The 22,905-nt window shown below is 36.0% G+C and overlaps 1 protein-coding gene across 4 annotated transcripts in view; it reads right to left on the bottom strand.

Annotated features, from left to right (window-relative positions):
• The window catches only part of FUT8 (fucosyltransferase 8), a 231,580-nt gene that overhangs the window by 139,915 nt on the left and 68,760 nt on the right, over positions 1 to 22,905 (bottom strand). The window lies entirely within an intron of this gene.

Genomic DNA, 22,905 nt, shown 5'->3' with positions numbered 1-22,905 from the left:
TTAAGTTCTCCAGGGATAGCTCTTTTGAAACAAACTGGACAAATAATTAAATCATTTAAAAATTCTTGATCACTCAGTGTCTACAGGGGTGTTTTTAAATTTTTTAAAAAATTTTCCATATTATGTACCATTATAACCTCCCTTAAAATTGTTTTCCCTAAAAAGTCTTGGCTGGTGTAGCTAAGTGGATTGAGCATGGGCCTGCAAACCAAAGGGTTGCCAGTTTGAATACCAGTCAGGGAAACCCATGCCTGGGTTGTGGGCCAGGTCCCCAGTAGGGGGTACATAAGAGGCAACCACACATTGATGTTTTTCTCCCTCTCTTCCTCTCTCCCTTACCGTCTCTCTAAAAATAAATAAATAAAATCTTTAAAAAATTTTTTTCCCTAAAAAAGAATATTAAAGTTCAGAAAAAGAGAGGGTGCAGCAGGACAGGGGAGAGGACAAGGATATCCAAACAGCTTTAAGGTTTGTTTGGATATTCAAGGACAAAACGCATGTCCCACACCAGATCATATTTACAGTTCCTCATCTAGAATTCAACTATCATACAACTGCAGTAATCAGCCAAACTTAGTAAATTAAAATAACAGTAATTTTGACAGATTACCTTCTATAAATATTCAAATATGGACATTTGTGTGCATGCAAGGGTCTCTCTCTATATGCGAGGAAAAATGCTTTGGTTTTTTTCACCTCTTTTCCATAGGAATTCCCTGAATTGTTAACTCCCATTTTAACTCTTTCATCTCATCTGATAAAAGACCAATCATTTCTCTATTTATAGCCTGAATTATTATTCACTGCCTGAATTAAAAAATTAAAGATAACATTCATATAAAGAATCAACAGACAAAAAGAAAGTACCTAGGATCTCTGAAAATCTATCTGTAAAGACAAAAGGAAAGACCCAATAAAGCTGGAAGAAAGGGACAGAGACAGGATCTTGAAAGATGGTAACTCAATAAGAGATTAACTTTTTGTTTAAGCTATCAGGTATGCCTTGAGTTACAGTAAAATCCAAATGCAAAGAACAATTAACAGCTTCATAAATTTGGGCTGCATTCAAAGTTCCATTAAAATAGACTACCACCCTGGCTGGTGTGGCTCAGAGGACTGAGCACTGGCCTGTGAATCAAAAGGTCATAGAACCAAAAGGTTCAATTCCCAGTCTGGGCACGTGCCTGGGTTGCTGGCAAAATCCCCAGTTGAGTGCATGAGAGAGGCAACCAATGTTTCTCTCACAGATGTTTCCTCTCTTTCTCCTCTCTCCCTTTCCCCTCTCTAAAAATAAATAAATAAAATCTTTTTTTAAAAAAGAGAGACTACCATTTATTTGGCTCAAGGCAAGACTCTACTTTCAATAACAAGTTTAAATATATGAAAGTGTCAAAAGTGGGGAATACATTTATAGTTGACACTTACATAACATGGGTTTAAACTACATTGCCCCACATATATGCAGAGTTTATTCAATAAATACTGTAAGTGTATTTTCTCTTCCTTATGATTTTGTTAATAACAGTTTCTTTTCTCAAGCTTATTGACTGTAAGAATATAATATATAATATATATAACATAAAATCAGTGTTAATCTACTGTTTATGCTGTCAGTAAGGCTTCCAGTCAACAGTAGTTAAGGTTTTGGGAAGTCAAAGTTTTACGCAGATTTCTGACATTGTTCAAAGGTCAACTGTACTATGAAATTCAAACCAAGTGCAATTTTTTAATCCACAGTCTATTTAATTAAGGCAGGACATGATGCATGAATCTGCTCATGTTCTTCTAACCTATTTCCTATTGGTCAGTTTCCCTTAAACATATACACAATTATCAAAACTCAGTATCCATGATAACATCTAAATTATGGAATAAAAGGGAACTTATTCAGAGGTTTCTGCCCTTCTGTTCCCACCTGGAAAGAAACAACTGTTAATACCTGGCAGGCCTGCAAGAAACTCTTAACTTTATGATTGTTACTATAGGTAGTTCTAGTTATTAATAAGAAAGAGAGCAAAGGGAATTAGCTATTGAGTTTAATAAACTGGAGAGCATAAGCCTGCTTGCTTAGCCAGAAAGCTATAGCATTTACAGACTCATTCACACACTCCAGGGGACTGCCACCAAGGAGACAATCCTCAGAACACAGAAAATCTCAGCAGCACTGTCACCCTCCAGTACCAGATTGTTGGTGGGCACAGGGAGAAGTGCTTGACCATAAAGGCCTGTCAGTCAAACTAGGGGGTATGGACCCATCATAAGCCCATAAAAGCTTGGGAAGTTGATTTGTTATTTTGAAAAAGCTTCTGGTTATAACCTCAGGGGAACAAAGAAGCATGCTCGCTTGCTCTCTCTCTCTCTACACTCACCCTGTGTGCTCACATGTTCTCTCTCCATAACCCTGTGGCCCAGGCAAACTCTAAACACAGGCCCCAGGAGGGAGCCTGGATGCAGCAGCACAGACAGAACACAGGCTAAGCTAGCCAAAGAATGAAAAAGACTGGATTGAACTGGCCTTGGCATGCACAGGATCTCGGATACTTGGTCTATTTCTGACCCCAATTTTCCATGGTGAGATGGATAGAAATGGGACATTGGGAGCCCAGAAGAGGCACTCTTTTGACTTTGAATCAAGTAACCAAATAAATTGTACCACCAGATCTCATACTTGTTTGTGGGTCCCCAAAAATGCTTTTCCTCACAACACCACAAGGACTCCACTTCCATCAGCAGCATGATCACTCACCATTCAACCACCCAAACCCAGTTCCAAAGTGTACCCAAGCCAGACGAGTGGTTCTCAAAGCAGGAAAGGAAGAAGAAAAGTCTTCTCTAGGGTTCAATAGCTTCAGCTTTCCCTAAGGGCTTATTAGAAATGCAGAATCTTTGGCCCTATCCAGGGACATATTCAATCAGAATCTACACTTTAACAAGATCCTCAACTAATTCACATGCACATTAAAATCTGAGAAGCTCTTAAAGAAAAATAATATATTAGAATGGGAGAGCGGGTATAATTTGTTTGAAGATTGGTTCCCACTAAAGGCCACTGTTTGGCCACTAAGCAACCAATTTTTAACCTCTGGTTGATACCACTTTCATTCCTGCCACAATTTTTCTTTATTTTTTAAATAAAGAATATTGAAAAACAGAAACCCCCTGAGACTCCCCCAAAATGTGTATCTAATGACTAAATTGCAGGTCCCAGGAAAGGCCATGACAGGGTAACCTTACAGCAAAGGTCTCATGCCCCCAAATCACATTAACTAAACTAGTTAATTTTAAAATAATAATAATTCCTCTCATTCCAAATGCAGACACTAAGAGCATGTGGGATCCCAGTGGCTAAAAAAGAGACCAAAAAACCCGAAGCCCATGCCTTTGTGTAAGCAGAGAGGAGAATGCTGTTAAATGCTGGTTATTCAGTTACTGTCTCTCAGCTCCAAATTCACCCTATAATACTCATTAAATATTTTAGCAATATTCAGTAATGCTAAAAATAGCAGTCTGGAAATAATTTTTCTTTTTTGCCAGCTAGCTAGCTTTCTCATACTGCCAATAAGGGCATTAGAAGGAGAAACTCGCATTTTCCACCAAGCAGAGCCCTAACATATGCCCTCAGTCCCAGTAACAACAGTGGTAACAGCCACCAGTGTTTTACGGCACTTTCAGAAGTACTCCTCAGAAGTATCAGCAACATCCAAGCAGTACTTCTCCAAAGGTTTTGAGCCCCAAATCTACTCTAAATTTTTCTTTGTTCCCCCAGCCCTATGGGTGGTTGCTGCTTTCTGCAATTATTGTCTGTTATTCCAGTGCTCCCCTTTTGCTTTTTAAGCTCTCCAAAACCTATATAACCCCACTGCCCATATTAAATTTTCTTGGTATGTCTAGTATGGATTATTTCCCTGTCCAGAGTCTAACTGATATACATCATGGATGGATGGAATAAAATTCACCATGATCTTGCACTTTGGAAAACTATTTCTCTGAAACATGATCATCCATGAGAAAAAAAAATTTACTTCTTCTCCCCTAAAATATGGGTGCAAGATGGGAAATGTATGCAAGAAACACAGCTGAGAAAGAAGGAAGACAGACACAAACTATGAAAGTAATATATTGAAAAAAATACCATGGTAGCAAACACATGTTAGCCTCCAAAAACAAAGAAAAGGTCAAGAAAAAGTCTGAAACAAATAAGTTTCTCCCTTACATAATGAAAAAAATCAGAATTTGGTAAGTAGAAGGAACTTTATTCTCCTGACACTGTCATTGTTTAGTATGTGAAAGCAGTTTTTTACTGAGTTTGAGTTACAATACTTTCAGGAAACTGTTGGAAAATTAGGGAGAACCCAAAGATCTCAAAAACAAAAGCAACAGAGAACAGGATACCTGAAGAAAGGGTTCAATGAATCAAATGTTTTAGTCCAATCAAGTGAAAAGACAACTTCAAACAAACAAAATAACTGCCTCCCAGTTTAAGAGTTCTGACCAACTATGCTTCATCATCCCTATAGGTACTTAAAATGATGGAAGATAAAGTAAATAAAAATATAAAATGGAGCTTCTTAGGTTAGTGACTCTCCTCAAAATCACTAAAGCAGTAGCTCTACATGCTGTTTATACATAATGACCTAGGATATTTTTTACAAAAATAATGATGATGTTCATGATGATGATGCTCAGAACACTAATGTCAGAGACCTAGTTTAATGGGTCTGAGATGAAGCTTAGGCATATTTCTTCAGAAAAACAAAAACAAAAAATACCCAAGTGTTTATACTGTACTGACCAAAGGACTGAGAACCACTTCATGGAACATTCCATAACTGTACTACTCAAGGTAGTAGTACAGTTATGGTCTAAGGACTACCTACATCCAGATTACCTGGAGAGATTGTTAGAAGGCAGCATCTCAGGCCTATTCCAAAACCTTTGGTTAAGACTCCACATGTCAACAAGATCCCCAAGTATTCTGTATGCACATTAAAGTTTAAAAACATTGTTTTATTTCAACTGGAAAAGGCTGAATCTTTTCAGAGAAGTTGAGAGTCCAAATTCCAGCCTAAAAATAACTTTCTAAATTGACATTTTTGTGAAGTTTTAATTATCAATTTTTTTTTACTTTTAGGGTCTATTAGAGCTTACTGAGAATACTATTTTAGTGAATGAATAACTAATATTTAATAATAACTATTACTTATTCAGTATGTAGTATTTGCAGGCATTGTTCTCTAGAAAATTATTTAATCTTCAACAGGAGTCTGTAAAGTAGATAATTTTATAATCCCTTGTTACAGATAAGAAAACTGAAGTAAGAGTTACATTAAAAAAATAATAACTGTTCCACACACAACTAGTAAGTGGCAAAGTTAAAAACTGAACCTGTACAGTCTTGTTTAAGAGCTTATACTCTTAACCACAAAATAATACTATCTTTATCAATACGGTCCCAAAACATTCTAAATCGTTCCGGAGTAAAGTATAATTATTGGTAATAAAAATGATATAAAAGTAAAGAAAAAATCAGTCTGCTATTCTCCAGTTTAAATAAACAGAGTTCTAAAAATTATATAATTACATCAACACTGTCACGGATCTGTGGCCCACACTCAAAACAGGAACATGAGGAAGAAGATAGTAACTTGGGAGATTATGCTAACATTGTCAGTGTTTTGGAGTAAGTGATAAAGATACCAATACTACACATGAGACTATCCTATGGAAGAAAAAATTTTAGTAATAACCACTCTGTTATCTACGTTTAGAAATGATGAAACCCCATGTTAGGAAATAGTCTCCTCAATGACTCCCTAATTTACCCCCACAACAGCTGCTCCTACTGCTGCAACACCCCTGTAGAAAAGTAAGTATGTAAGGCTATGATTACTTCTCACAGTGAAACAGGCACAACATACATTTAGTCTGGTTTTACTTCTCTTCTGTATCCCTCTGCTCCCAACTTCTAAAAAAGTTCAATCACCTGGCTGGTATAGCTCAGTGGATTGTGCGCGGGCTATGAACGAAAGGGTTACAGTTCGATTCCCAGTCAGGACATAGGCCTGGGTTGTGGGCCCGGTCCCCAGTGGGGGCCATGTGAGAGACAACCACACATTGATGTTTCTCTCCCTCTCTTTCTCCTTCCCTTCCCCTCTCTCTAAAATAAAAACATAATAATAATAAACAAATAAGTTCGATCAGCTTCTTTCATTATAGAAACAAAAATTCTAGCCCCAGTAAGACCCAAATGTTACTTCTAAAAACGTGAAAGACAACTCTTAAAGGAGTGGTCAGACAGAGGCTAGCAGCAAAAGGCCTATTAGGAAGTTTAATAATTCATGTGAATTCTAAATAGTATGATAGAATAGCCAAAGTTCCCAGAAATAAACAATATTATTGTACTGGAAAATAGAATGAGCTTAAAATATGCAAAATTATACCCTATGAGTATTTGAAGCAGAACAATAATTTCTAAAATGTTTTAGCTTCATTCAGCCCAAGCATGCTCCTAAAAAAGCATACAATACCATTTTCATTAACAATGACAAAGCCCTGATGACCTAGTTTCTCAGAATGAACAGATATTAAAAATAGAGTTCCTTAACTAATAAGAGTTATTAAAGTGGATGCTGGAGACAGAATGATGTGGGACTAAAAATACCAATGCAATGACTCATTGAAACGTAGTCTTCAGAACCTCTAAGTTTAAAACTACAACTTGAGCAATTCATTGGTCCCTTTGAGTGAGGTTTTATGTAAAAAATTTTAAAAACTGAGGTCCATATGAAGAAGCACTGTAGGTTTGTACCAGCACTTCCCAAAGAGTGGAGTATGACTTGCCGGGAAGCCAACACAGACAAAACCCAAAAGAATGTTCTTAGGAGGCAAAGATACTTGTCAAAAAACACAAATGCTGAGCATTCCTGGTATGACTCTTTCACTAATCATTAATTAGTATGACTAACAAAATGACCCATATCAAAAATTCTTACAAAATTTCCATCAGGTTTTAATTATTCATATTAGTTATGCAAATTATTTTAGTTAATTTTCTCTTATAGTTAGCACTCTCCTCACCTCTCATTTAGTTTCATAATGGTATGCCCTCAATCTCCCTCCCTTTTCTACCCTATTCAAAGTAATTATTTAAATAGTAAAGTAAAATATAATATATTTGATAAATAAAAATATATATCAAGTGATTATTTACTAAACATTGGTTGAATGCATAAATAGCACCACCCCTAGTACCCTCGTAACACAGAAAATATGTTCTACATATTATACACTTATTATACATCATGTATAAAAATTTAAATGAAAAAAACTTACCACCTCCATCACCACTAATATAGAAAGATTTTATATCAGAGAAAACATAACTATTTAAAAATCAATAGAATTATTTTTTCATCATAAGGAAGAATAAATTTGGAAGATGATTCTCAAACTTTATAGCAAGTAAGAATTATATATTAAGCTAGTAAAATTTGCAAAATATGGGCTTCATGACCAGAGATTCTAATTCACAAAATCTGAGTTCCTGAGGATGAACTCCAAACTCTACGTCTTAATAAGCTTCCAACGTGATTAGCATGAAGATTATCCTTGAACTACAATTTAATATAACCATATATTTCACCTTCGAACCACCGTCAACTTTCCAGTAAGCCCTTCACTTACTGGAAAGGACTCTGCAGTCCTATCTTCATATTAACAACCTCAACTTCTGATTAAACCACACGCTTGACACTAACACAGAAAAAAATGATAACAACCAGTTACTGGACATATATTATTATGGGCCATACACTCTACATAATCTATAATATACTCAAGAATTAAATAATATACTGCAAATAAAGTGTATAACACAATATATGGCTAAAATAAATAAATGTTCACTAGAAGTAGTTATTAGCTGAAAACTGACATGCACACAAAAACCTGTACATGAGTGTTTACTCATAACTCCCCCCAAAATGAAAACAACCAAAATGTTCTTCAGCAGGTGGAAAAATAGGTGAACTCTGGTACAACGAGGCAATGGAATATTATTCAGTGCTAAAAACAAATGAATTATTGAGCCATGAATAGACATGGAGGAACCTTAAAGTCAAAGGAGCCAGTCTGAAAAGACTACATATTAATATGATTCCTACTGAAGAGAAAAACGTATGGAGTGAAAAGATCAGGGGTTGTCCAGGACTGGAAGTTGAGGGCTGCAGAGGAATGATGAATAGACACAGACAATTTTTAGGTTAGTGAAAATACTTTGTGTGGTATTGTAATGATGGATACATGTCATTATATATTGGTTCCAACCCACAGAATGTACATGACAAAGAGTGAACCCAAAGGTAAACCAAGGACTTTAAGTGATTATGATATGTCAGTGTAGGTTTATCAACTGTTACCAAATGTTCCACTCTGGTGAGGGATATTTTAATGGGGAAGGCTATGTATGTGTGGGGACAGGTGTTACACAGGGGAACCCCACCAAAAACAGAATTTATTTATTTAAAAAACTGTATTTATTCTTACATGTTTAAACTTCAGTCACCTTCAAACTACTCTTCCATTAGATACAATAAACCTATTGAGACCCTTTTTCCACTACTCAAAGCAGTTTTTGAAGCTGTGATTTTGATGCCTTTTAGTGCTTCTGCCATTTTTTGTTTTGCCTCTTCCACATTGGCAAAACATTTCCCTTTGAGGACTTTTTCATCCTCACAGGGGGAGGGGTGGGGAAGAAACTGCTTGGGGCAATATCGGATGAATAGGGAGGGTGGGGCACAATGGTCTTGCCATTTTTTGGTTTTTTTTCTTTTTTGCTCAAAAACTGGGGAACAGTCAGTGTGGTGTGGGCAAGTATACTCATAAATGGCCCATGATGAAATGTAAAAACATGTTGAAAGAGTCTTTCAAAAATATTTCACAGAAGCCAAATGTAGCCTCTTACAACAATGCCAGCTAGTACACTGATAAAGATGGGTTCCTAGAACAATCAACTAGTTGGGGAAGCCTGTACTAGAAGGGGCCCACCCTCCAGTAGATACCTTCTAGTTTTGGGGTCCCCCTCGGTATGCGAAACCTCTATACCATCTTCGCAATTTTACTGTGAACATGAAACCACTCTATAAAACTAAAATCTTTACTATAGAAAAAAAACAGTAAGCTTAAATTATTCCTAATAAATGACTTACTATTTTGTGTGGGTCCTCATATGACCCTATGGAAGTTATTATTATTTCCAAGTTGCAGTTAAGGAAATTAAGGTTTAGTAACTTGCTGGGGGATAGTTAAGGAACAGAGAGACACAGGGTTTGAGATAATGCATGTTAACTCCAAAGCCTGACCTCTTTAACCTAGGCTAACTTTCTGAAGCAGCATGGCAACAACAGTAGGCACAAAACCATTCCACAGTCATAACCACCCTTTATAAGAATTTTCCTGAGTCATCCCCAGGTCAATCACATGTTAAACAACACGTTCTCACAAAGGTGTTTAGTCTCTAGTCTCCTAAATGACTAGAAATTAAAGGCATAAGACTATGATGAGTGACCAATCACAGATAAATATAATAGCCAATATTAAGTACAGGTTAATGAAGAAACTACTTGGTGTTAGGAAATATTCTAGTAGATAGAATACTTGATATTTAAAGAATAATGTTTTCAGAGCACTCTAGAATTATTAATTAGTAATAACTCCATGACAAAGGTCAATAGGACTATTAACCTTCCAGCAGAAAACATAAACAAACAAGTTAATGGAATCTAGTCTAACGTCATTCAACTTTAGTTGTTTAACTCAAATATATTACAAAATCAGTGTTGTGACTTTCTATATCTAAGAACTGTGATCCTTAGTTAACAGTCTAAGAAGCCACAGGACAGTCAAATTCAAAATAACTAAGAGACTTCTATATTTCAACCACACAAAATATGAACATAATAAATATGAAATTTAAAGTTCTCTAACATGATGTTTCCTACCAAATTTTGTAAAATCTGATTATGTTCTTGATGGCTGTTTCGTATATAAATCACTTGTTTGTTTTTTTTTAAACACTCTGTGAGTTCCCTCGGATCATGTTTTTCATCTCATCTCAAGTTCCTACTAAGTGGCTATTGTTTTCTTTCTTCCAAGTAAATTTCTAGTTTGCCTGTTCCACCTCCCATCACCAAAATGGTAAGCACTGGTCTCCACAAACCTCCCTTACCCCCACTTGAACCAAGACCACATTCAAAACAAATAAAACTCAATTGGTCATGGCAAAAAGACTATATTCACATATTGATAATATCAGCATATCACTAAAACTACAAATTCAGAAAATTGATATTACTAATGAAAAAAGCACATTCTATTCTATTAAATTGTACAGAGCAGAACTTACATTTTAACCTGATATCAACAAGTTAATTCAAGTCCTGCGGCCATTCAAGTTTGGTTTTATAAATCTTACATTTTACAGACAACTCTCGAAGAAGATTTTTAATTACTTGCATTAAAATGAGGCTCTTAGACAAATAAAATGACATATAATATATAACAACATACAAATATAACTCAGCAAGAACTCCCATTTGTTCATGCTATCCTCAAATGAAATAAAGTCTTCAATGCCTGTCCCATACAAAACAGAGAGGCTCTGAGTCAGTGGAGTGCTACTGCCCAAGAAACCCCAGCACAGCAGCAGCAGGTCAGAGTGAAGACATGAGAATACTTCCTTCTGCTGGAGATCTGTTCATTAAATAGGTATTAGTAGGTACCTCCATTACCTAAATTTTTACAAAGAATACATATTATATTTTTATAGTTAGGAAAGATTTATAGTAATTTTTAACGTGTTAAGTTTGTTTTTTGTTTTTGAGGAAACAAGATTTTAGAAATCCCTGCCTGAGAAATGTAACTTGAAATATATTAAATCCCACAAAAAGTAAGGGTTCCAGTCAAAGACACAGAATCCCTGAACAAATGAACACCCTGTTTAAAGAGTTTTAAAAACTGTGTGCTTCTCCAAAGCTCTGTCTACAGAAAAAGCACTATCCCTCTAACTAAATAATACCCATAGTACAAACAAACACCAGTGAGCCTAAACACTTGATAAATCTTTTCTTACCCCTTCTGACTAAGTATAAAAAATATGTTCCCCTCTTGAGCAGATTCTCTGGATACAACTGAATGGTGATGACTTTTGAACCCAGACTGCTCTTAACTCATTTTTTGCTATACAGAAGGAAAATAAGCCATTTATTTGTAATCCAATCACAAATTTTTAATGAATGTATCAATAGCATCAACTTTTTATCTTCTAATGGTATATAAATTCACTGTCCAATAAAGTAGTCAGTAGGCAAATATTGGCATTAAGCATGTGAAATATGGCTTCCTTAAACTGAGAAACAGTCTAAGTTTAAAATACACACCAATTTATTAAGAAATGAAAGAATATAAAATATTTCATTGATATTTTTATATTACTTATTGAAATATTTTAATATATTAAATAATATATATTATGAAAACTAAATGCACTTGTTCTTCTTACTGTAATATGGCTATCAGAAAATTTATCATTATATGCACAGTTTATATTTTATTTCTATTGAACAGGGCTAATCTGTAAACCACTGATCATAAGCTCTTACTAAACTATTCATATGTCGAGCTTTCATACTTATACCATCATAAAACTTAGTCATTACAATAGGCTAACCAAACTTGCCTTGTCCCCCAATTTACAAAGTAAATTATATTCAGTTTCCTTCCTTTCTAATATGTTCATCCAATCTTAAAATTCTGAATAACTTTCACATTCTTCACTACCCCACCCCAACCAAGTTACTGGCTCTGAAATATTCATTTTTTTTGTCTCTAATGGCCATCACACTTAGAGACAGAAAGGCAGAAAATGTTTCCCAAAGGAGCCTCCAGATTATCTCTAAAAAGCAATATGTGGTAGTGTTAATAAAGGTTTAGTCTCTAGAATCCAATAGCCTTAGCATTAGCACACCTCCCACTGTGCAAAGCACTACAGCTCAGTTCCACAGTCTGTAACTAAAGTAGATACTATTAAGTTACTATTATTAAATTGATATTTCATTTAAATATTTAATATTAAAATATCAATACTATAGGTTATTGTGATATAGTATAAGAAAAGCATTTGGCACCTGGGACTTCAGTGCTAATAAATATTAGCTATTATTATCATCATTATTTTATTTTTTATACTGCTTCCTAAGGCTACTCTACCAACAGGTCAATCTCTCCCCTTGGTCAAGCCTGTAGCATATCAAATAAAAAGAGTACAACAGATGGAGGCAGGGGTCACTTGGGCTGACCAAAACACGAACCTCCACACACAAGAGCCCATAAGAAAGTTTACTACATCACATAACAAAGATTCTTCAGTGTGAAAAATAGTCAAGCTAATTCAGGATTCTGGAAATGGTATCTTCAAGGGGGATAGAATAAATGTTCCCTAAGCTCCCCCTTATTCTTCTAGCCCTTGTCAAGGTATCCAGGTCAGATGTTAAAACCTGGCACATATCCCACTGACAATACTCATCAAGTCTAAAAACTGCAAATTCTTTGTGGCAGTTGACTTAGCTACTGACTCCTTACTGTGCATCTAAAAAGTCAACAAGCACCTGTCTACAGCTATTGGAGAGCCCAAGTTTAGACTTTCACTATATGTCAACCCAAATTTAAAAGTCCATCTACTCACACCTGAAACTAATGTAGTACTGTATGCCAACTACATTTTATTATTAATAATAATAATAAATCCTTTGGGGGGAAAAATTCATCCACTCCTACCTAAGTGCTCAAAAAGCAGAAAATGTATATGAAAAGGTCAAAATGAATTCTGTTTTCTTCTTTCTCTTCTGAATGCTTGTTTTTCTTTATTATATTCCAAACAGTTAATTTGAGGCTTGGCTTCAACCACTCTACTATTGATTCACAGTAAATTGTTCTTTATTTCAATTAGTGTAACCTTCAATTCTGACTTGACCTTATTTATGCTGTTGAGGTCTTCACTAAGTTCACTGAGAATCCTTATAACCAGTGTTTTAAACTCCACATCTAGTAGATTGCTTGTCTCCATTTTGTTTCATTCTTTTTCTGCAATTTTGTTCTGTTCTTTCATTTACACCATGTTTGTCTCCTCACTTTGGCAGTCTCCCTGTTTCCATGTAGTAGATAGAGCTGCTATGATTCCCTGTCTTAGTAGTGTGGCCTAATGTAGTAGGTGTCCTGTAGGGTCCAGTGTACAGTCCCCTATTACCCAGGCTGGATATATACCTCAAGGTGCATCGACCATGTAGGCTGTGTATAACCTCATGTTGTAGTTGAGCCTTGACTGCTATTGGCATATCCAAGATCAGCCACCACCTGTATTCTGTCCAGGGTCACACAACATAAGCTACAAAACACTCTGCAAATGGCTGCTACTTGTGCTGGAATTGGAGGTGCCCAGGAGAGGCCAGGCTGTGAACTGAGGCTGGCTGCTGCTAGCACCAGGCCTGAGGTCACTTAGTGAGAGTATGGAGCTTGTTGAAGCCAGATGCGGCTTGTTTGAGAGAATTTAGAAAGATCTGAAGCATGGGCAAAAAGAAGCCACTTGAATGGAAAAGCCACTGAAAACCACTTGGGTGGACCTGAAAGTTGGGTGAGTCAGGACCTCAGGGAATCACCAGGATGAGGCAAACAGTGTGAGCCAGGTTGATGGAGTCTCAGATATGGCACCTGCCTCCTTGCTCTGTGGCTCTGTAGATGAGGGTTCAAAAAGGTACAGTGGCCTCTGCCAGCACTCTGTCTGGGAAAAAACTGCCCCCTCCACCTCTCACCAATTCAGTTCCTCCCTATATGTCTCCAATGCCTTTCAATCTACTGCCCAGATGCTGGAGCTCAGTGGGAGTGAGTACAAGTAAGTCTATGCACAGGTCCTTTCAGAAGAACTGCCTGGGACTCCAGAAGTTTCTGTCTTCCACAACCTCAATCCTCGCTGCTTTTTATAGCCAGAGGTGCTGGAGACTTATCTCCCTGGCACTGAAACCCTGGGCTGGGGGGCCTGGTGTGGAGCTGGGACCTCTTGCTCCTGAGGTATACCTCCCAATTATTAGATGCCTACAAAGGAGCTCCCATAAGAATGTCAGCTTGTTTCTGAAAACAAACTTTGAAGACTAGAGAGGACTGGCAAGAAATATTCAGTCATGAAAACCAGGGACCTACAGCCAACACTGCTTTACCCAGCAAAGCTTTCATTTTGAATCAAAGGACAGATAAAGAGATTCCCAGACAAGAGAAAGCTAAAGGAGTTCATCACCACCAAACCAGCATTATATGAAAATGTTAAGTCTTCTTGAAGAAGAAAATCCAAAACATGAACAATAAAATGGCAATAGATATATATATCTATCAATAATTGAATCTAAAAAAACACAATAAACAAGCAGAACAGAAACAGAATCAATGATTCAGAGAATAATTTGATGGTTGCAATGTGGGAGGGGCATTGGGAGGATGGGTAAAAAAGGTGAAGGGATTAAGAAGTACAAATTGGTGGTTACAGAATAGTCATGGAATATAAAGTATATCATAAGGAACAGAGTAGCCAATGAACATGTATCACGACCCATAAACATAGACAACGATGTGGGGCTTTTGCCTGAAGGAGCTGGGGGGTGGTTGGGGAGGGGGACAAAGAGGGAAAAATTGGGACAACCGTAATAGCTTACACAATAAAATATTTTTAAAAAAACACAAGGAAAAGAAAAGGTCAAATGCTCATTTTGTTACTTGTGGCATACCAAGTCTCACAGACTTTTGGCAAATTCAGATGGGTAGCTCTTTAACTAAAGCCAAAATCTAGGTTAGCTAAACCTCTCATTATCTTCTTCATTTTGTCACGTATTATAGACACTTGTAAATAGTACATATTTTATTTCCTTCTTCTCCAAATTAGACAGAAAGTATGTTAAAGGCAAGGACTACGTATCTCCCTGAATTTGAAAAGTTACACCCCTTATTCTGACTTACTGAATACCCAAATATTTGTCATGCTGATTAAATCTATAGTTATAAAAACAATACCATTTTCCCTGGCTTTGTGGCCCAGTCAAAGCTGGCTGGGCCAGTTGAAACACTGGCCCATCGACCAAAAGGTTGCAGGTTCAGTTCTCAGCTGGGGCACCTACCTAGGTTGTAGGTTCAACAGTCAGGCACACACCTAGGTTTCAGGTTCGATTCCCTGTCAGGGTGTGTATAAGAAGCGATGGATCAAGGTTTCCCTCTTACAGCAATAATTTCCTTCTTTTCTTTCTCTCTCTCTCTCTCTCTCTCTCTCTCTCTCTCTCTCGCCCTCCCTCTCTAAAATCAATAAAGAAATCTTCAGGTGAGCATTAAAAAAATAACACAATACTATATACTTTGTGAAGTCCTCAGTTCTTAAAACATTTTTATGTTAATTCATTTGATTCTCCCATCAATCCTATAATTACATCAGAAATGTAGTCTCTTTTTGTAAAGTAATTGAACCTCAGACGTGTAAGTAACTAATTCAAAATTATTCACTTTTGTATGTCTTCACAGGCAAACTTTTGGTCCTAGACCCGCTGCTCCTCAGTGACAAGGCCAGCACTGCACACACCACAGCACACCACAGCACACTGGCGTCTGTCTCAGAGAATCAGCAGGGAAGGGAGAAGGTGAAGGACAGTAACAACAAGCTTTGATAATCAATGTATCAGCAGTCTCTAAAGAAAGTGAAATTGCTTTTCACATTTCACTTTTTCCCATCTTATTAAAATCACGAAATTTTATTTTCCTCCCTAAAAGTTTGTCTGTTAAGCTTCTTCCTTCTCACATAATTAGTTGTGCCATCATCATCAAAATTACAATCCATCTGAAATTTTACCTGCTATCTTCCCTCATACTTAAAAGCCAATCTATGTTTTAAAAGTTATGCAATTTTATTAATCGTTTCCTTATTCTGTCTTAATGAATGTGTTTTAGCATTCATTTGAATTCATCAATATTCTCTGAAATGACTTTTGTTTCATTTTACCCCCTCTAAAAATACCCTGCTATATTAGTTCACATTCTGCTGCTATTCCCACTAGACTCATGAGAAGACAACCAGCATTTTCTCTATAAAGTAACTACAATGAACAATCAATCAACATCACCTGACATTCAAGATCATAAAAAGCAAAGTTAACTTACTACCTATCACGTTTGAGTTCCTTTTTAGAATGTCCTAAAAATCTCCTATTTAATCAATGACAAGGTAATTCACGACTTTTCCTTATATATTAAATTAAGAAAGTTGATGTAGATCTTTTAAATTTAAAATCTAAAGAGTTTCTTAATCTGAAGAATTAAATTGAAGTTTATTTACCCTCTAAAAGTTGATTTGTTATTTTAATGTACATATTTGCACCTTTTCTACTCAGGTTAACTTGAAGGTAAGGACCATACATCTCTCTACCCTTATCACTTTGAACATGGTGCAATGCACATATAGGTATGTTTCATTTGCTTTTCTACCTGAAAGTGTTAAATTACTAACTTTGGCAAAAAAGACTCTAAATTTCCTTATGTATGACTGAACAACAAATCATTACAATTTTGAATGAAATTCTGGAAGGTACCACTGTAGAATTCTGGTAAGAATGCAAGTTATGTTATTATAGCCCCTGATCAATATTAAGCATAACTAGCATTTGCCAACGAGATGGTAATTAACCGGGACAGGGAGACTGGCCCCAAACCTTGCTCTTAGCCACAATTCTCCTCAGTCCTTACAACCAATCCTTGACTGATGAACCAAAAACCAGATCTTAGAATTACACATGCCTGGATCATAAAGCTACAGGAAAGGAGAGTGAGCAGAGCACTAACATGAATGTGTATTTGACTTCTGATTTATTATAAGAAAACTTGCTCCAAAAATTAAGAGATTTGACAAATTTGTTTTAAACAAAGTTAACAGGCAATTCTATCAGAGTAAAATTTGAAGAAAAATTTTTTAAAATAGATGTAAGGTTTGAAGATAATTCCAGTGAATTTGTAATGGCAACATTAGCTCAAATTTAGATTGAAAAACGATATCCCTATAATTAGTTTTAGCAGATACCTGAGCCCTGGTAAAAATTACTAAACTGTGTTTGGAATAACTATAAAATACAGATCTATATCTATAAAATTCAATGCAGAAATAAACTGACAAAAATCATTTAACTGTAAAGTAGGAGGACCAAAAGGTTCCAGGAACTTCAATGGAGTCCATGTAATAATCAAATCTGCATAAAGTTAGAAAACATAGCAATCCAGTTTTGAGTATCCTGAGCTTGCCAAAACTTTTACAACTACATTGAGTTACTTGGGATGAGAGCAAGAGATGCAAAAGAGGATGAGGAGTCTTTAAAAACCCCTATTTTGACTAAATACGTAGCTGTAATTACAGCTGCTCTGAAGTTTTTCTTGGAACTGCCCAAATATACATTTTTAAAATCATAATAACCAACAGTAGTTGTAGTAAACTGAAGAACTTAATAGAATGACATCTTCATAGTTAAAAGCTATTTTTTACTATATAATTAATTATATTCTATTGTTTTTTGTTCTTTGACTAATAGATCAGAATTGTTATATAAATGCAAGAAGCATTCTTAGCTTTCTTAGGTTTGGAGTTCCTAACTTTTTTTAACATTAAAAATGTATGTAAGAAAGGACACTGGATTTCTTCTTTTTGGTGTTTTTGCAGAAGCTCACATTATAAATTTCTTCTCCCCAACCCTGCCACCTATTTTATGTAACAATGAAATAAGTCTGTGACCCAAATTACATATATGTATCTTCCCAATAAACAATACATAAAATGCTTTAGATAGTACTCCAAATATATTTCCTTATATTTAGTTTAAAAAATTACATCATGCACCAACACAAGTGAAATTATACAAATTTTAAGAGCTATTTTTGTGTGATACTTTTGATATGATCAGCATCTAGGTTAATTCCCTCGATAATTATTCATTAAAAGGGACAATTACTTAAAAATCATGAACTAATTCTGGTCCAAGATGGTGACACCGGAGCTCCTGAACTCACTTCATCCCACAGACACACTGAATAAGAAACAAGTCCCTCTGATAGAAATCCAGAAAGTGGCTGAGCGACTACTACATATGAAGAAAACAAGAAAAAACTGACATCAAACAGCAAGTAAAGGTTAAAACACACTCTCATCATAACCTTACTCCCAACATACCAACATAGAATTTGGAGGGAATTCACAACTACTAGCCTTTCCCTGAAGAGTGAAGGGTTTGGACCCAACATCTAGCACCTCAACTTTTAGGACTCCCATCAGAGGAATGTGCCCCCAAAACACCTAGCTCTGAAACTTAATGAGGCGAGCATCCAGGAGACCCACAAGACTTCATGGCAAATAAAGAAGAACTCACTATAACTAACCCCTAGCACTCAACTCAGAGGCAAGAAACAGAAATGCCCATCTCCCAGTGTTTCCCTGAAAAAGGCTATCTGCATATCTTAAAAGCGACAGCCTGGAGGTCAGGCTTCTTATTGAAAACTGTTCAGGGGCTGAGATCCTCTCTGAAGACCAGGGAAGCCAGAGAATGTCATCTTGAGTAACCCATCTGCCTAAGATTTTGCTTAGGCTCCAGGTACCCAGTAACTCCCTGAAAAGAGTTCATTCATGCACATGTCTGGTGCCTGGATTTTAAAGCTTCTGCCTAGAGTACAAACTTCCTGACAACCTGGCTTGCATTCAGGCTCAAAAGGAGTGCAGCAAAGTACTTCTTAGTTGGCTATCCCACCAGGGCTCAACAGAAAGCAAACTGAAATACCCATCTCCTAGTCATTCCTTTACATACTTTAAAAGCAGCTGCCTAAGGATCAAGCTTCTAATTTAGTAAGCATCTAAGGACAGATGCTTTCTGGCGAACAGAAAGCCATCTCTGCATTCTCCCTATAGACTTCTCCAAATCACAAATATTGCCATGGACAGAGCTATATACACATCTGGCACCTACCCAGGGCATGCACCCTTTGATTGCCTGGTTCTGGTAGCAAGTAGAACTTGCTTTCATAAGTCTCATAAGACCATAGCAAAAAAAGCAACAGTTCTTAAGTGGCTAACACCCAGTGTTCAGCACAGAGGGACTACACAAAAATCCAGATCCCGGTCTTTCCCTCTACTTGCAGAATTTAAAAGCTGATACCTGAGGGTCCAGCTTCCAATCACCCTGCATATAGATGCTAACTGGCCCTCCCCTTTTGGACACTGACAAGTCTTAGTATTCCCCTACGACTGAGAGTCACAAAGAACTTGGACACAACTTGCCACAACCTGTATAATCACAAATGTTTGAGAGACACCCAAGAGCTAGGGCCAAGCTAAACAATTTCATTATCTACCCAAGACTACAGTGTCAACTGGGAGAGCTGGCTATTTTATCTAATGAAAATAAAATAAAACAAAACAGCTAAGAAAAGTGAGGAAACTCAGGACTACATTCAACAAAACAGTAGAACTCCAGAAACAGACTTTAATTAAATAGAGATAAGACATTTACCTGATAAAGAATTCAAAATAATTGTCATAAAAATGCTCACCTAGATCAGGAGAATAGTGCATAAACAAAAGAAGACACTCAAAAAAAAAAAGAAACCAAAAAAAAAAAAAAAGAGAGAAAGTACCATACAGAAACCACAGAGCTGAACAATACAGTAAGAGAATTAAAAAAAAAAAAGCAATAGAGGGGTTAAACCATGGACTAGATCAAGCAGAAGAAAGGACAAGCAAACTTGAAGACAAGGCAGAATTCATCTGATCAGAGAAGAAAAAATAGTGAATATAACATAAGGGAATTATGGGACACAATCGAGATCACCAGTATACACACTGAGGGTCCAGAAAGAAAAAAGGTCAGAAAGATTCTTCAAAAAACTAATAGCTGAAAACTTCGCTAACTTGTGGAAGAAAAACAGGTATACAAAAATCCCACAGAGTTTCAAATAAAATGAATCTAAACCACAACACATTATAATTAAGTTGTCAAAAGTTACAAAGAAGTAGAGAATCTTAAAAGCAGCAAGAAAAGACATGTTATTATAAAAGGGAAATAAGATTATCAACAGACTTTTTTTTTTTAATTCTGAAAAATCTTTGCAGGATAGAAGATGGTGGCATGATATGTTCAAAGTGCTGAAAGAAGCAAAACAGCCAACCAAGAATATTCTCTCCATCAACACTGCACTTCACAATTAGAGGTAGCATTTTCCAGGCAAATGAAAACTGTAATAATTCACCAACATTAGACCAGCTTTACAAGAAATGTTAAGAGGATCTCTTCAAGCTTCAACAAAAGAATGCTAATTAATAACATATAAATCTTAAAGTATAAATCTCACTGGTAAAAATAAATACACAGTTAAGATTAATTTGTAACGGAGTAGGTAAATCACATTAATCTAATATGAAGGCTAAAAAACAAAACTAGTAAAAATAGATATAAATTATGACACCAAAATCATAAAACATACAGGGATAGAATAAAAATACAGAGTTATAGTGTGTTTTGAGCATAACTTGTTACTAACTTAAAACAGACTTACGCCCTACCTGGTGTGGCTCAGTGAATTGAGCACCAGCCTGTGAACCAAAGGGTCGCTGGTTCAAGTCCCAGTCAGGGCACATGACTGGGTTGCAGGACAGGTCCCCAAGTATGGCGTACCCTAGAGGCAACCACACACTGATGTTTCCCTCCACTTCCTCCCTTCCCCTCTATCTAAAAATAAAATAAATAAAATCTTTTAAAAAACAGACTAACAAATGTTTTATATATAATTCATAGTAACCATGAAGCAAAAACCCATAGCACATACACAAAATATTAAGAGAAAGGAATCTAAACATGCCACTACAGAAAATCATCAAATAGCAAAGAAAGGCACAAAGAAGAAAAAGAGAAATTACAAAACAGACAGACAACAAATAACAAACTGGCAAAAGTCCATAGTTCCCTACCAATAATTACTTTAGATGTAGGTGGACTAAGTTCTCCAATCAAAAGTCAGACTCGCTGAATAGATTTTTTTAAAAAAATTAAAAAGCAATGGCCAACTATATGCTGCCTGTAAGAGATATACTTTAGCTTTAAGGACACATACAGACTGAAAATAAAAGAATATAAAAAACATTCAATGCAAATGAAAATCAAAAGAAAGCAGGGGTATCTACACTTATTATTAGATAAAACAGATTCAAGCCAAAAACTAATAAAAGAAAAAGAAGGTTATTATATAATGATAAAGGGATCAATACAAGTTATATTATGTAAATTTGTATCCACCCAACATAAAATCACCTAAATATATAAAGCAAATAATAACAGATCTAAAGAAGGGAAAAGACAGCATAACAGTAAGTGCACAGGACTTCAATACCCTACTTTTAACAAAGAATAGGTCATCTAGAAAGAATATCACGCCCTGGCCAAGTGGCTCAGTTGGTTGGATCACTGTCCCATTCACAAAAAGGTTGCAGGTTTGATTCCAAATCAGAACATATACATAGGTTGCGGGTTCGAACCCCAGTCATGGTGCATGCGGGAGGCAACTGATCCATGTTTCTCTCTCACATCAATGTTTCTCTCTCTCACATCAATATTTCTCTCTCTAAAATCAATAAACATATCCTTGGATGAGGATTCTAAAGAAAAATAATATCACTTAAATTATACATTTAAACCCAACAGACTTAACAGACATTTACAAAATATTTCATTCGATAACACAATTCAGTCTTCTCAAGCACACACATGGAACCCTGTCCTGAACAGATCATGCATTAGGCCACAAAACAATTCTTAATAAATTTCAGAAAGTTGAAATCATATCAAGTATTTTTACCACAACAGTATGAAACTAAAAATTAATTATAAGAAAAGTGAAAAATTCACAAACATACGAATTTAGGAACATGCTTTTAAACAAATAAAGGTTCAAAAGACAAGGTTGTTCTTGAACCCCAGCCATGGCACATGCAGGAGGCAACTGATCCATGTTCTTTCTTTTTTTTTTTTTTTTAATATTTTATTTATTTATCTTAAGAGGGGAAGGGAAGGAGAGAGGGAGAGAAACATCAATGTATGGTTGCCTTTCATGCGTCCCCTGCTGGGAATTGGCCTGCAGGGAACTGGTACATGTTCTTTCTCACATTAGTGTTTCTCTGTCTCCCTTCGCCCCCCCTCCTCCCCCCTCCTTTTCTCCCTGTCTCCTCCCCCTTCCTCTCTCTGGCACCATATGGAGTTACTACAAAATTACTGACTATACTCCATATGCTCCCTAAGATTTTAAGATAAGACAAGAAACCATAAAACTCCACTCTCACCACTTTTATTCAACATAGCACTAGAAGTCCTAGCCAGAGCAATTAGACAAAAAAATAAATAAAAGGTATCCAGATTTTTTAAAAAGTAAAATTGTCACTATTGCAGATGGCATATTATATATACAAAATCCTAAAGACTCCACCAAAAATCTTAGAACTAATCAACAAATTCATTAAAGTGACATGATACAAAAATCAGTTGTTTATGTCACTAAAAACAAAATATAAGAGAAATTAAGAAAATAATCCCATTTACAGTCAGATTAAAATAACTATGAATAAATTTAACAATGGAGTTGAAAGATATGTACACTATAAGACACTGATGAAAGAAAATGAAGACAGAAATAAATGGAAAGCACAAATAAATCCATACTCATAAATTGGAAGAATATTGATTAAATGTCCATAGTACCCAAAACAATCTGCAAATTCAATAGAACCTCTATCAAAATTCCACTGGCATT

This window comes from Artibeus jamaicensis, unplaced genomic scaffold (genome assembly GCF_021234435.1).
Source record: "Artibeus jamaicensis isolate MK-2021 breed Jamaican fruit bat unplaced genomic scaffold, CSHL_Jam_final contig_851, whole genome shotgun sequence".
In the NCBI taxonomy this organism is placed as follows: domain Eukaryota; kingdom Metazoa; phylum Chordata; class Mammalia; order Chiroptera; family Phyllostomidae; genus Artibeus; species Artibeus jamaicensis.
Note: the sequence above shows the minus strand (reverse complement) of the source record. Positions and strands in the feature narration are given on the sequence as shown.